The sequence below is a fragment of the Pinus tabuliformis genome, chromosome 2_1 (assembly GCF_031772625.1).
Source record: "Pinus tabuliformis cultivar Carrire ecotype Pingquan chromosome 2_1, CPIR1, whole genome shotgun sequence".
Taxonomy (NCBI): Eukaryota; Viridiplantae; Streptophyta; class Pinopsida; order Pinales; family Pinaceae; genus Pinus; species Pinus tabuliformis.
Genome location: NC_142299.1, coordinates 170,910,237 through 170,926,150, shown reverse-complemented (window position 1 = coordinate 170,926,150; position 15,914 = coordinate 170,910,237). Strand labels below are relative to the sequence as shown.

Sequence of the window (15,914 nt, the reverse complement as noted above, 5' to 3'; positions counted from 1 at the left end):
TCATATCCATCTATCCAAGTCAAATCCATCCAATCTATCACTAGAAATATGGACAATCCCATGAAATCATAAAACTGCCCTATTTCCTAGGGATTTTCTAGATGACTAGTCATGTTTGACCAACCTTGACCGAGCCCGATTTAGCTTGTTTTGACTGAACCAATTGGAATTAGTTCAGTCCTAGCTCCCAAGCTTTCCATTCATGTATCTAACTCGAGCCCAAGTGTCCTGCAAATATGTCATTCACATAGATATTACGGGAATTTCTAATTCTGTCCAAAATTGCACTTGAAACTCAATTTTCATAAAAACTTCTAGAAATTGTAAATTTAAAATTAAATACCTGAATATGAATAAAATACATCAAAATGAGATGGATGTGATGGAAAATGGATGGAAAATATAAAGATTAAGTAAGTTTCCTTAAGCAAAAATGGACCAAAACTGAGGGCCAACAAAGACAGAGGCTAATCTACAGTGTCTTGTTTGTTAATAGCTTCATAATTCTCAATAATGCAGTAAACTTGTATGATATTTTGGTCATTGGAGTGACATTATAGCAAGAGTTTCTACTATATATTGTTGCAGGGAATCCATTCCTTGTGATAACACATCTTCTACCTATTTTGATGATTGCTACAAATTGTTAATGCCCATAAACTGGTGCTTTGTTAGTGGTTTCAAATGAGTGACAAGTATCTACAAATACACAATAAAAATTTCAGATTGGATCAATGTAATATCCCTCTCTTGTTCACATGAATCCAACCTTCAGAAATATTAATGGTTATAACTTATGTATTCTCTAATAAGATCTCTAGTTCATAGATTTCAAACATGTCTAGTATAGAAATGCAAGCAAGGAATGCTTGTAAAAATCACAAATTAGTTGTAAACAAATTACGTTTAGTTTATAGTTTCAGAGCATACCTTTAAAAGTTCAGAAGGATAGAATTCTCCCATCCACATAAAGCATCTTTCTGCAGGAATCTTCCACATGCCTAATAGTAGATGAAAGACATCAGCTTTTGTAGCTACACTCTTCAGACGAAACATTTCATCGTAATGTCACATGACACCTTCAGCCAGAACATGCAATTCATTGTCCCCTACATGTGAATTCATTGTTGACCTAAAATCATTTATCTACTGATGAAGCTCATCCAACCAATGAGCATACTCCATTTCAAATGCTATAGCTCATGTTAAGGTTGAAATAAATCATAAACTTAGTTGCAAAAAAATTGTGATTATCATGTCATCAAAATACATGCTGTGATGCAAAAGGAAAAACTGACTAGTGTCTATCTGCAAAACTACTACATTCATTCAAGATGGAAAAAGAAATTGCAGCCACAAGAAAAATCCTTTAACAATAGTACATTTTTTATGTCAGAATGTTTCCAAGCTTAACACTTCCAAATTCCCATACCAATTAACACATGCATGCTAAAAAGACAAACACAATTGTTAATTGTGGGCTAGATTGTGTGGTAAATACGAGAACAAGTTATCCTCGCCACCCACGTTCAAATATTTCTTGTGACATGTTTATCCCTTTAGGGCCAATTTTTGCATGTAAGGTACGAGCAATCTCACTCTTTTTTAAGTGCTTAAGGATGTGACAAGATGTTTCAAAACATTTAAGCCTCTAAGAAGTAGCTCACTAGATAGTTACCAATGTTCTTAGGCATTCAGTTGGTTCTATGCTAACAAGTTTCCAGTTTGAATCCCTTCAGGTTAGGAAAACTAGTCTACGTCAACTTTCTTACTAGTGATGTCATCCACAAATGTGGGGAAAAATAATACACAGATAAGTGCTTTTCACATTAAATCTTGTTTTGTGCCAAATCATTTCATTTGATTTCATACAACGGAGGAAATGTACATGAAAAAAAATCTCTTAGCCTCTTTAACATAGTTACTTTCATTTTAATATTTTAAGCAAACATCAGTTGGACATGTCATATTTTTAATAAAATTAGGTGCCCCAAACCAAAGAATCCCATGGAATGGAGTTCCATTAGCATGCAAGGTCATTAAATAAAATTCCTTCTACCACAAGCATGAAGTTAAGCTCTCCTATATACTTATGGTTATTAAAGGTTTTGGTGTCTATATCAGGTAAAACAAGAAGGATTTGTTGAAAATATGTCTTCATCAATTCTAGCATATCCTCCCTAAATTGCTTCTCCAAGTCACGAGAATCAAGAAGTTCCTATGATCCATGAAAAGTCACCATTGTTGCCAAACAAAAGTGAAAGGCACGCTAGAATAAATAACAAATTTAGAAGACAACTTTATTTTAGTACAAGTATATATATGTGCAAAATTATGGTGTCACACAATAAGTGTGGAAAAGCTATATCTCATTTTCCCCACACCTAAAATACACCAGTAATTTCTCTCTTAATAGTTCATACAAATAGGAGATAGTAAAAACTCCATGAATTTTTTTAATTCCAATTAGAAACAACCATCACAAATAGTTTTCTTTTTCCTTTCAAAATCATTAGTTTAGAAACAAGGGATACCATTTCCACTTGTTGAATGAACTTGATCCCCAACACGACTTCCTCCAATGAAAATTCTCTGCATAAAGAAAACAATATGTGTAAATACATGTCATTTGTTTCTATAATTCTTTTTAATATCCAGACTTTCAAGAAACATCAAATTTCCAAAAGGTTGAACCATTGGTGTCTATAAAGCCAAATTTATTTTAAAAAGTGAAGCTTCAAACCTGCCGCCTTGCATGTTGAAGTTCTTGCTCTAGTTGAGTCAGCTTTAATTGACTACTTTCTAGTTGTTGAATATATGCCTATTGTTGGGTGCAGGATCCCCCAAGGGAAGTTTTTGGGCTTAGAGCCTAGATTTTGGTCTGATTTTTTAATTCCAATGTAAAGACTCTGCATTTTGTGGGCACGGAGCGCGTAGTTGTTAAAGAGTCATAGGGTTGTGAGCCATTATTTTGATAATGTAATGTCAGATCTAGAAGATCTACCCATGGTCCGCGGACCATGGGATTGTATAAATAGAGTGAAGCTCTAAGTAGTTAAGGCAGGAAGGGAAGAATCAATTGAAGATGAAGACATATGATGTTTTCGAGATAGATCTGAAGTGTAAAGTCTAGTTTTGGGTCATAGTGTAGATAGAGGCTCTGCAGCTGAGTGTGCATAGGCCTAGTAGTCTGTAGCTGAGTCCGCGGACCCTTGCAACTGAGTGCACAGGGCGAGTCGAGTCTGTAATTATCTGGAAGTATTTATAAAGAGAAGTTTCTATTAATTTTGCGTCTTTATTTCTTGTTTCATGCATCTGTTAATTGGGTATAAATTTCACTTCTAATGCTTATATGATGTGGGAATGTGTATAATTGTGTTGATTAAGTGAACCCAAATTAGAATATATGTTTACACAAAGATAATTAAGGTCTGTCAATAAGATAAGTAGGATATTCAGTCTAGGTTGGGAAATAGCGCAGTTCGTTGCCATAGCAGCGTGAAAGCATCTCAGCCCCTAGTTAGGGCTGCACAAAGACCGATTGTAACAGTTCACCAAGGTCTTAAAGGGTGGAATAGAGCATGAATAAGCCATTGTGAACGCAAGAATAGTTGGACTAAACCAAAATCACAACCATCTCAAGGGTGTGGAAACTTGGTTCTAGCATCCCGAAAGGGCTAGTAGTGTAGGGATTTGTTTCACTAACTAACTCTGAACCTAGTTTAGGCCCCCATAAGCCAACAAATGGTTCCGTTGCTAGGACTGGAATCTTCATGAGAGATGTGTGATGTCGTATCATTAGAATCCAACTAAGAAAGAAATCGAAGGCTGGTTGGACAGAAGAATTCACAAATTCGCAGCGCAGGAGAACAAAAACCCACGACTATCAAAAGAATAGTGGCTAAACAGCTACCTGTATACAGAGATCCACGAAATATTTTTTGCATCCTTCTCTACTAAGCTATATGAGTGGATCACAAAGCTAGTAGATAGCCAAGGAAGGCAGAAGCTTGACAGTCCTATTGTGTGGAACCCAAAGCTAGTGCAAAGGTTGGAAGCATCGGAGGATAAGATCGCACACACCGTCGATTATTGGCTCGATCACATTATAGGAGGATTTTTTACTGAGATTGCGGCCGACACCTCAGTCAGCTATAGCGAGGCAGAGCGATGCTTTCTCAAGGGACCGTGAGGTAAGTACGTAAGGTATTTGAATACTTGGATTAAAATGTTGTTGTATGAAAAGTGGGTTATGCAGTTACCTTGATATTTGGGGCTACGCGAAGCGGAAAGGTTTATAGGAACAAAGGAAATAAGTGTCCAGAAAATAGCCCCTTGATTTCACCTTTGCGAGGAGATGAGGAAGAGCTCATGAAGGTCTCTTCGCAAAGTGCTATCAATCTGATAAGGAAAAGAATTTCGCGAATCCCACCTCCACCCACACCACCACCGGCTTCACCACCATCACCTCCATCTAAACCTGTACCAACTCCACCACCACCGTGATTCAATATGGCAAACATACTGAAGTTACCTATGTTCAAAGATTTGGGAAATGAGGATCCGAACCAATTTTAGTTCGTTGTAAGGCCTGTATGGGAAGTGCAAGGTGTTACAGATGACCATATAAATAAAGTGACGCTAGTTAGCACCCTGCAAGATCGCGCGCTGACCTGGTATATTAAGTACTCCAACAATAACCCAAATGCTAGAGTTGCAGATATCCAAACAATGCTAAATAGGGAATTTAGCAAACCTAAATCTGAAGCCCAGTCGATTGTGGGATTTAAAGAGATCACGATGTTTCCAGGTGAGAGACCTTGGGAACTAGATCAGAGGCTAAAATGTATGATCCCCGAAGCCAACATGAATCTGACGGATGGACAACATTGTGAGTGGTTTGTAGCTTCGATACTACCACATCTAAGGAGTGTGCTATTGCAGTAGAAGATAACAACTCAAGCAGAGGCCTTAGATATTTCTATGAGGCTACATGAGAACCCGATGTAGGATCCTAACCTGGGAGTTCAACAAATCCATGCGCAACTAAAGAATCTGTGCCTTGAGATGCAGACTCTGAAATAGGATAGCACAGTTCGACTAGAAGTGCGCAAAGAAGTATGGTGCCTGAAATGCAAGAGTCAGGGTCATGATAAAGACCACTGCCTGATTTTTACAAATTACCTCATAGGAGGAGGACCAATGCCTTTAAGTCCGGAAGCTAAAGCAGGACCTAGCACGACGCCTGCTTTGTTGTGTGCAATCTATCAAATAGCCAGAAAGCATGCCATAGATAATTGTCACTTATTACAAAAGTATACGCAAAATCTGCAACAATTGTTCTGCAACTTTTGTAGGTTGGTGGGACATGACGAGCATACTAATAGAAGCTATGAATTGATGATGGATAGGACTCCCACCTATAGGGATTAGGCCAAAACACATCCCCTTGACCAGAATACAGGAATGGTGCAAATAGGATTTCAGGGGCGTGGACGAGGCTGAGGCTGAGGAGGACCTTGTAGAGGTTGCGGACAGTTGATTTTCTACAATTGCGGAGGGCCAGGACACTATGCCCACAATTGCATGAATCCAACATGCCCTTCATGCAAATATTGCACGTTGTTTGATCATGAGACAGAAGATTGTCCTACGCTGATAGCTAGGGTACATGACAAAGGAGCGCTACTGCCTCCCCCAACTCAGAACCTGCAAATGATGAGGTATGAGTCGCGCAAGGAAGACTCGAATGTAAACATTGTGCTCTGAAGTGGAATCACGATGGGAGATGACAAAGGAAAACAACCAGAAGATAGTACTTGGGTTTGCAAAGCTCCAACGAAAGAAGCTGAGTTTTATTTGGAGCGCGCTTGAGAAACCTTCATGGAAGCTAAGAAGAGCTTCGCTAATGCCTCCATTTTAGGAAGCAAAGATAAACTGGAGCCAGGAATGGGCCCATCTATGCTCACAACGTTCCTAGAAACATGTATGAATTACTGCACGACAGTAAGGCTATGAAAGGGTTATAGGAACTCATCAACAGATGCATTGGGACCGCACCAGGAGAAGCACGTATAATCCAGAAGATCAGAAAACATAAGACAAGGACGGGATGAGAAATAAGACTTACCACACAGATTGGAGAATATGAGATGGATCAAGTCATTCGAGATTTAGGATCAAATGCGAAAGTTCTGCCAAAATAGACATGGCAGTGAATGGGGCGACCTGCACTGCAATGGTCTCCAATTTAGCTAAGGATGGTGAACCAGCAGAAAATAATACCCATGGGCTGATTGCAAGGAATAATTGTGGATATTGAGGGAGCGAGTGTGATGGCAGATATTGAAGTGATAGAGATTGTTGATGATAGAAATCCCTACCTTGCACTCTTGGGAATTGACTGGACTACCGATATGAATGGGGTAATCAATCTTAAGAAGAGAAACATGAATTTTGAGAAGAGTGTAATTATACCCCTGGACCTTGTTGAAGGATCGTGCTATACGAGATCGGTCCACGACTTTGAGAGTGATGATGATTTGGACTGCATCTACAATATAACAACATGAGACCAAGATTGTGTAAATCCCACCATGGATGGGCAGATTACATGGGAGCGTGAGAGCTCCTGCACTTTGGATTCTGACGAAGAAATAGAATGATGGAAGAATCGGTTACATGAGGTAACTATGTTGAATTACAATATGATGACCAGGTTGATGCGCTGCATGTCGACAGAAGTGAGAGATCTACCTACTTATGATGGTCTAAATGAGGTAGATACCTTCTTGGATGCATTTTAAAAGGAGGTGTCGCAAAAGTAACGCTTCAAGGCGTTAGACTAGGTACTGTGCTCTACGACCGTGAGATGGTGGGGTATGCACAAAGGAAGCTTTGACGATTAGCGTGAATGTAGTAGAATGATGCAACTATGATTTGGGAAGCCTAAGGTGCAATTTACAGACAAGTACAATGGACAGGATGATCTACATGTGCATCTGGCCAAGTGGACGCGGGCTTATGGAGAAAAGCCACAACCTGAGTCGGTTCACCTATTTTGTCATACCCTGGATGTTATACCAATGAATTGCTATGTAGAAACAGAGCTTCTCCATGGGATAGGTGAATGGGATGTCCTACGTCAAGGGTTTATGATGACATTCAGCTGAGTTTCACGCTAGAATGTTATAATGTAATTGTTGAAGAAGAGGATGAAGATCTGTGGAAAATTAACATTCTAGAGACAGAAGGCCACTGCAAGGTTCAAGGACCACAGATTGAGAACCCTGATATAACCCGCCGGTGAAAACTAAGCATGTAAACATTGGTACGGAGGTAGAGCCCCAATTCATGAAGATTGGAGACTATTTGGACGACGCGACGGTGGATAAGGTTGATGAATTTCTCCGCGAATACCAAGACTTATTCCCGACCAAGTTTAAGGATTTGAAAGGAATAATCAGATATTTAGGAGTAATGAAGATCACCTTAAATCCCAACGCGAAGCCAGTTAAGCAGAGGCCTTGCTGCTTAAATCTGAAATACAAGGAGAAGGTCCACATACATCTAGACAAAATGCTCACAACATGCATGATTGAGACTGTGGAAGAATACGATTGGGTAAGCCCAATGGTGGTGCAAGAGAAGAAGTAGAAGAATGAGATAAGGATATGTGTGGATATCATAAAATTGAATGATGCTTGTGTGCATGATCCATTCCCAACTTCATTCACGGATGAAGTGTTGGAAAATGTACATGGTAAGGAAGCATATTCTTTCATTGATGGGTTCTCAGGGTACCACCAGATCAAAATTGCTTAAGAGGATAGGAGCAAGACAACCTTCGCGACTGATTGGGGCTGCTTTCAATATACTGTCGTGCCATTTGGATTGAAGAATTCGTCGGCCATCTTTTCACGCGTGGTTGCTACGGAAATTAAGTAATATATTCATAAGTTCTTAGAGGTCTATTTTGACGACTGGACTTTATTTGGGTTGGTTAAGCTCCATGTAGCGAGATTGCACTTGATGCTGGATACTCGCTGAAGATACAAAATCATGTTCAACCTCAAGAAGTGTTTATTCCTTGTTCATTTTTAAAACCTATTGGGGCACATGGTTTGCAGACAAAGGCTAATGGTAGACCCCGTGAAGGTTGCGGTGATTCTGAACTTGGAAGCGCCAAGAAGTGTGAAACTGATCCATGTCCGAGTATGAAAAAGGACCCTTCCAAGACCTTTTACTTTCGTGATGTGTTGAATTACATTTAAAACAAAAAAATTAATGAATACATCTAAATACTGTAAAGAATAGGAGCATGACAATCATCAGCACATGAAATAAAAATACATTGATAACAGAATTCGTCCAGGAGGGACTATGTCTCTGGGCCCCAGTGTCAAGATGGTGTAGGCCACTACATTAAGTGTTGTCAATAGTGATGATGTACATTAAAGGTGATGTCACTATCATACAAGGAAAATCCCCTCACGCAGGAGTGGCTCCAAGAGATGTTCCACTACAGGAACTCTCAGTCAAAAGACTCCTATCAGTTTGACACAAAACTCATAAATGATGATCATCCCGCCAACGTGGCATAAAAGGGATCTCAATGCAAACATGAATGGCGACACATGAGTATCCCTTCAACATACAACAAAGGATCTCAAAACAAAACACGGCGAATCATGACAACAAGTACATCACATAGATGATTCCACATCACATCAAGTAGGAATCGTGAAAACAAGTAAGAGACAAGATCCCACTTCAAACATCAAACAGGGATTTGTAAAGAACAATACATAGCAAAATAAGTACATGAACACACTTCCTATACCTCACATCCTGGAGCCATCTGAAGAAGCAGATGTCAAACTGTTGAAGTTGGTCGTACCATCAACCTCGTTGTGTTGAATCTCATGGAATGACTACTCGCATGCTGAATGATGACACCTGCATTCCACTTAGAAAAGTGGCCAAGAAATGAAATGAGAAAATAGAAAATCTAAATGCACCATCAGATTTGTGGCATCGAATAGTGCAAAATCGACTATCAAATTTCTAAATTCTGAGAAAGTGAAAATCTGGGGCTCAATGAATCTTTTATATTCCCCCTAGATTCCTCAAAGATTCCCTCCTCTGGGTCCTCTGAAAATCAGCTGCTCAGATCAGGAAACTGTCTATGCCATCATGTTCATGTCGCTGAGAGGTGTAAGATTGACATAAATTTTGTCCAATTTGTACACTGTGAAAATTTCACCCTCCTGGAAATTTTTCTCAGTCATGGTTCCACCTGCATAAAAATTAATTAAAAATTAACTCTGCCTCGTTTTTCGTGCCCACTCCTGGTTCCTCCATCTACCTGGGCACACTGAAAAATGACAAGTTTATATAAGTTCTCAGGTGGATTTACATCAAAGTAGTTTGGGTGGATTGGTACAAGGCTTGAATAATAAGGAGGAGGTCAAGTGGTCAAACCCCAACCCCTCCATTTTAAAAGCTCTTTTGTTTTTTTAAAACCACATGTATTCATTTTGGGGGTCGGGTCTACCTTGGGTGGCCCGCCCCATAACAAAATGTAACTCATGGAATTAATTGGGGTGCATTTGTTTTATGGAATTAAAGTTTTGGAGCGTTGTTGTTTGGAGGTTGGTTACGTATATGGGGGAGTGAATGAGGGTGCCCAAGAAGCAGGCCGGACGCACCGCCAGGGCGGGTTTGAGCCCCACCACCCTCGGCATATGTATGTGGTAATGTTTGAGGGGTGTGGGCCGGGTCCACTGAAGGTGGCCCGCGCCCACCCCATATATATATAATGTTTTCAATGTGGGGTGTAGTTGGATCGGCGGGGTCATGGCCGTAGGTTGTTTTAATTTATTTTTTTTGTTATATGTTGGTTGGGTGAGGTGGCGGGGTTGGTGGCCCACCACCCTTTTTTTTTTATTTTTATTTAAAAATAGGGCCTTTTTTTAATTTGTCTTACATAAGGGTTATTAGACAAATTAAAGAGGCAACAATTTCGCCTACTTCGAGAGCCAATTCCATGTTCGGGACTCGGTCAATCTATAGGACACTTAAACCTAGCCCACAGCCCAACTTTGACCAAAACTTTGACTGGTTTATTCTCCCTTATACGAGCTCGGTTTGACGAACCATTCACACCGCGATGATCAGGACGATGAGATCTACGCTCTGGTCTTGAGCTTTCTGATCACTTTAATTTTTGAGCTTTCATAAGCCCTCTTTGTGCTATGTGTGTCTCTGGAGGCACCTAGATCAATCCTCCCCACTGAGGATCTTTTGGTCCTCCAAAATCATGAAAAATAATCTGCAACTTCTCTGTACCTTGTCTGCATCACAAGCGTCCTGAAAGGTCTCGCTTCCATCTCCTTCACCTTTGTTCTTTGGAGCCTTAAGCAATGAGCCGACACCTGCAACCTCTCCAACCTATAGTAAATTGTTTTTCAAATTACATGCTTGAATTTCATGACCAACTAATGACCCAAGCATCCCATACTTTCCACAATTTTATAGCACATACTCGATGGTCAAGTTTACATCAAGATGGACACAATACCCCAGCTATGACAACAAGGCCAACATATCATTGTTGCTTCAACAAGTGATGGAAAACACATCATCACTGCAACACATGATTTACAAATATAAGGCCAAACACCATTTTTTCTTTGACAAGTGATGAAAACACGACATCACTTTCACAGTTTATCATGCAACACAAAATAATACCAGATATCATTGTTGCTTAACAAGTGATGGAAAACACATCATCACTTTTACATTTTGAAATGCAACAAATGATTTACAAAAGCATGACCATGAAATGCTAACATATCTAGAAAAAAAAATTTCACTTATCAAGGTGAGTGGGTTGCCTCCTTGTTGAGCATTCGATGGACGAACAATTGCTTCACCTGGTTCATGCACCAACACTTTGTCTTTAAGGTGCTGCTCTGGATGCAGCCTCCAACAAGTGGCCCTTTGATGGCCATTTCTGTCACAATGGCTGCAATAGGTTTTCTTCCTCCATATCTACTTAACATGTTTCTTTACTTCTTGTTGAGAGGGTCTTTCATGCCTCATCCTTTTGTGTGCTGCCATTCTTTTCCAACACAGAAAATGTATGGCTATGTAATCCACAAAAGGTACATGTTTTTCGATGCCATGTTTTACATTCATCTTTAACAACATGGTTATAATCACAATGAAAATTCAAATGTCGAGAGTGGTTATACCTTTCCTTACCATCTCTGGTGTAAGTATGGCGATGAGAGCTTGCCTCAGTTCTTTCCTTGCAATGGAAATTGCCATCGGATGATGAGGATTTGTTCCCATCATTCTCTTTCCTCGATGATTTCGACGGTGTCTCGGAAGAATCTGACACCTTCGAGCATTCTCCCTTGGTGTATCTCAAGCCTGCAAATTGAGGTCTATGTACAACCTCCAATGGTGGAGTTATTCCATGGTTATTAACACCTAGTTCTTTTTCCTCCTCATGCCTCGTCCTGGTAAGGAGCCTCATGTTTGTCCCTGTAATGTGGATCTCCAAATCTCCAACAGAAATCACACTATGTGAAGATGAAACCGAAAGGAAATCAACATATTTTACCTCCTCTATTGAATTGGAAAGAACTAATGAGGGCTTCTCATCATCTGTTGTTGGTGGTTTGCTAGTTGCCTTGAAGCATTCCCCAACTTCCTTTCTGACATACCCAAGTCCTATTCGACACGGTAATTCCTCTACTTTGATGGGGTTGACAATTCCTTAGCCATTAACACCCAAGCCTTTTCCTTCATACCCCATTTTCTTCAATAGTTTGGAGCCAATTCTTGTGGTATGATTTTCAAAAACAGTAAAATCATCATCAGGAAACATATATGAATTCCGATAACTACTTTTTACCTCATGTGGGTCACACTGCAGTTTTTCCAAGGCCTCGTCCTTTGCTTGTAGCTATTGTAGCAAACTATGTTTCTCCCCTTTCTCTTCATGTATAAGCGTATTCAATTCAGTGTTATCTGTTTGAAGATTTTGGTTGTTGTGCTTCAGTTCTTCTAAGGCCTCTTCCGTGGCTTGCAACTGAAGCTACAATCGCTCCTTTTCCTCTGTCTCTTTCTATAGAGTTTCATACATTATTTCCACCCTTTTGGAAAGTTTGAGCATGATCTCATACATCTCTTTTTCATCCTCTGTCGCTGCACATTCCATTGTTCACGCTTGCAATTCACATCCATGCAAAGACCGCTCTCATACCACTTGATCCATGTCCGGGTGTGACAAAGGACCCTTCCAAGACCTTTTACTTTCATGATGTGTTAAATTTCATTTTTAAAATAACATTAATGAATAAATCTGCATACTGTAAAGAAGAGGAACATGACAATTGTCAGCACATGAAATAACAAGCCGTTGATAACAGAGTTCGTCTAGGAGGGACTACATGTTCGGGCCCTGGTGTCAAGATGGTGTAGGTCGCTGCAATAAGTGTTGTCAATAGTGATGATGTACATAAGAGGTGATTTCGTTATCATACAAGAAAAATTCCCTCACGCGGGAGTGGCTCCAAGAGATGTTCCACTACAGGAACTCTTAGTCAAAAGACTCCTATCAGTGTGACACAAAACTCATACATGATGATCATCCCACCAACATGGCATAAAAGGGATATCAATGCAAACATGAATAGCGACACATGAGTATCCAATCAACATACGACAAAGGATCTCAAAACACAACATGAATCATGACAACAAGTACATCACACAGATGATTCTGCATCACATCAAGCAGGAATCATGAAAACAAGAGACAAGATCCCACATCAAACATCAAACAGGGATATGTACAACACAATGAATAGCAAAAGAAGTACATGAACACACTGCCTATACCTCACATCCTGAGGCCATCTTAAGAAGCGGATGTCAAACTGTTGAAGATGGTCGTACCATCAACCTTCTTGCGTCGAATCTCATGGAATGATTGCTCGCATGCTGAACGCTGACACCTGCACTCCACTTAGAAAAGTGGCCAAGGAATGAAATGAGAAAATAGAAAATCTGAACACACCATCAGATTTGTGGCATCGAATAGTGCAAAATCGACTGTCAAATTTCTTAATTCTGAGAAATTGAAAATCTGGGGGGCTCAAGGAATATTTTAGATTCCCCCTAGATTCTTCAAAGATTCCCTCCTCCAAGTCCCCTACAAATCGGTTGCTCAGATCAGGAAACTAACTGCGCCATCGGGTTCGTGTCGCTGAGAGGTGTAATATCAGCATAAAGTTTGTCCAATTTGGACACTACGAAAATTTCACCCTCTTGGAAATTTTGCTCAGTCATGGTTCCACCTGCATAAAAATAAATTAAAAATTAACTCTACCTCGTTTTCCATGCCCTCTCCTCGTTTCTCCATCTGCTTGGGTGCGCTGACAAATGACAGTTTATATAAGTTCTCGGGCAGATTTACCAACAAAGTAGTTTGGGTGGATTGGTAAAAGGCTCGAATAATAAGGAGGAGGTCGGGTGGTCAAACCTCAACCCTTCCATTTTAAAAATTCTTTTGTTTTTTTTTAAAACCACATGTATTTGTTTTGGGGTTCAGGTCTACCTTGGGCGGCCCGCCCCATAACCCTCCATAACTCATGGAATTAATTAGGCCGCATTTATTTTATGGCATTAAAGTTTTGGAGCGTTGGTGTTTGGAGGTTGGTTATGTATATGGGGGAGTGAATGAGGGTGCCTGGGAGGCGGGTCAGCCGCACCGGCCGAGCGGGTTCGAGCCCGCCACCCTCAGCATATGTATGTGGTAACGTTTGAGGGGTGTGGTTCGAGTCCACCAAAGGTGGCCCGCGCCCACCCCATATATATAATGTTTTCAATGTGGGGTGCGGTTGGACCAGCGGGGTCATGGCCATTGGTCCTTTTAATTGACTTTTTTGTTATATGTTGGTTGGGCAGGGTGGCAGGGCTGGTGGCTCACCACCCAATTTTTTAAATTTTTTTTTTTTTTTTAAATAGGGCCTTTTTGAAATTTGTCTAAGATAAGGGTTATTAGACAAATTAAATAGGCGACAATTTCACCTGCTTCGAGAGCCAGATTCCATGTTCGGGACTCGATCAATGTGTAGGACACTTAAACTTGGCCCAAAGCCCAACTTTAACCAAAACTTTGACTGGCTCGTTTTCCCTCATACGAGCTCAGATTGACAAACCATTCACACTGCCACAATCAGGATGACGAGATCTATGCTCTGGTCCTGATTCGAAAGAATTCTGATCACTTTAATTTTTGAGCTTTCATAAGCCCTCTTTGTCCTTTGTGTGTCTCTGGAGCCACCTGGATCAATCCTCCCCACTGAGGAGCTTTTGGTCCCTACCAAAAGCATGAAAAATAATCTGCAACTTCTCTATACCTTGTCAACATCACAAGCGTCCTAAAAGGTCTCACTTCCATCTCCTTCACCTTTGTTCCTCGGAGCCTTAAGCGATCAGCTGACACCTATAACCTTTGTAAACTATAGTACATTGTTTTGAAAATTACATGCTTGACTTTCATGACCAACTGATGACCCAAGCATCCCATACTTTCCAAGACTTTATAACACATACTCTGTGGTCAATTTTACATCAAGATGGACGCAATACCCCAGCTATGACAACAAGGCCAACATATCATTGTTGATTCTACAAGTGATGGAAAACACATCATCACTGCAACACATGATTTACAAAGATAAGGCCAGACACCATTTTTTATTTGACAAGTGATGAAAACACGACAACACTTTCACAATTTATCATGCAACACAAAATAAGACCAGATATCATTGTTGCTTAACAAGTGATGGAAAACACATCATCACTTTTACATTTTGAAATGCAAAAAATTATTTACAAAAGCACGACCATGAAATGCTAACATATCTAGAAACAATTTTTCACTTACTAAGGTGAATGGGTTGCCTCCTTATGGCATATTCTATGGTCAAACAACTACTTCACCTAGTTCATGCACCGACACTTTGTCTTTAAGGCGTTTCTCTGGATGGAGCCTCCAACAAGTGGCTCTTTGATGGCCACTTCTATCGCAATGGTTGTAATAGGTTTTCTTCCTCCATATCTACTTAACATGCTTCTTTACCTGCTGTTGAGAGGGTCTTTCACGCCTCATTCTTTTGTGTGTTTCCATTCTTTTCCAACACTTAGAAAATGTATGGTTATGTAATCCACAAAAGGTACATTTTTTCGATGCCATGTTTTACGTTCATCTTTAACAACATGATTATAATCACAATGAACATTCAAATGTCGAGAGTGGTTATACATTTCCTTACCATCTCCGGTGTAAGTATAGCGATGAGAGCTTGCCTCGGCTCTTTTCCTACAATGGAAACTTCCATGGGATGATGGGGATGTGTTCCCATCATTCTATTTCCTCGAAGATTTTGACAGTGTCTCAGAATAATCTGACACCTTCGAGCATTCTCCCTTGGTGTATCTCAAGCCTACAAATTGAGGTCTCTGCACAACCTCCAATGGTGGAGTTATGCCTTGGTTATTAACACCAAGTTCTTTTTTCTCCTCATGCCTCGTCCTGGTAAGGAGCTTCATGTTTGTCCCTGTAATTGGGATCTCCAAATCTCCAACAGAAATCACACTATGTGAAGATGAAATTGAAAGGAAATCAACATCTTTTACCTCCTCTGTCGATTTGGAAAGAACTGATGAGGGCTTCTCGTCATCTATTGTTGGTAGTTCGCTAGTTGCCTCGGTGCATTCCCCAGCTTCCTTTCTAACATACACAAGTCCTGTTCAACATGGTAATTCCTCTACTTTGATGGGGTTGACAATGCCTTGGCCATTAATGCCCAATCCTTTTCCTTCAT

The 15,914-nt window shown here is 40.3% G+C and overlaps 1 pseudogene; it reads right to left on the bottom strand.

Annotated features, from left to right (window-relative positions):
- Positions 1–540: 540 nt before the first annotated feature.
- LOC149199253 (transcription factor TGA2.1-like) lies at positions 541–15,428 on the bottom strand (annotated as a pseudogene).
- Positions 15,429–15,914: the final 486 nt, after the last annotated feature.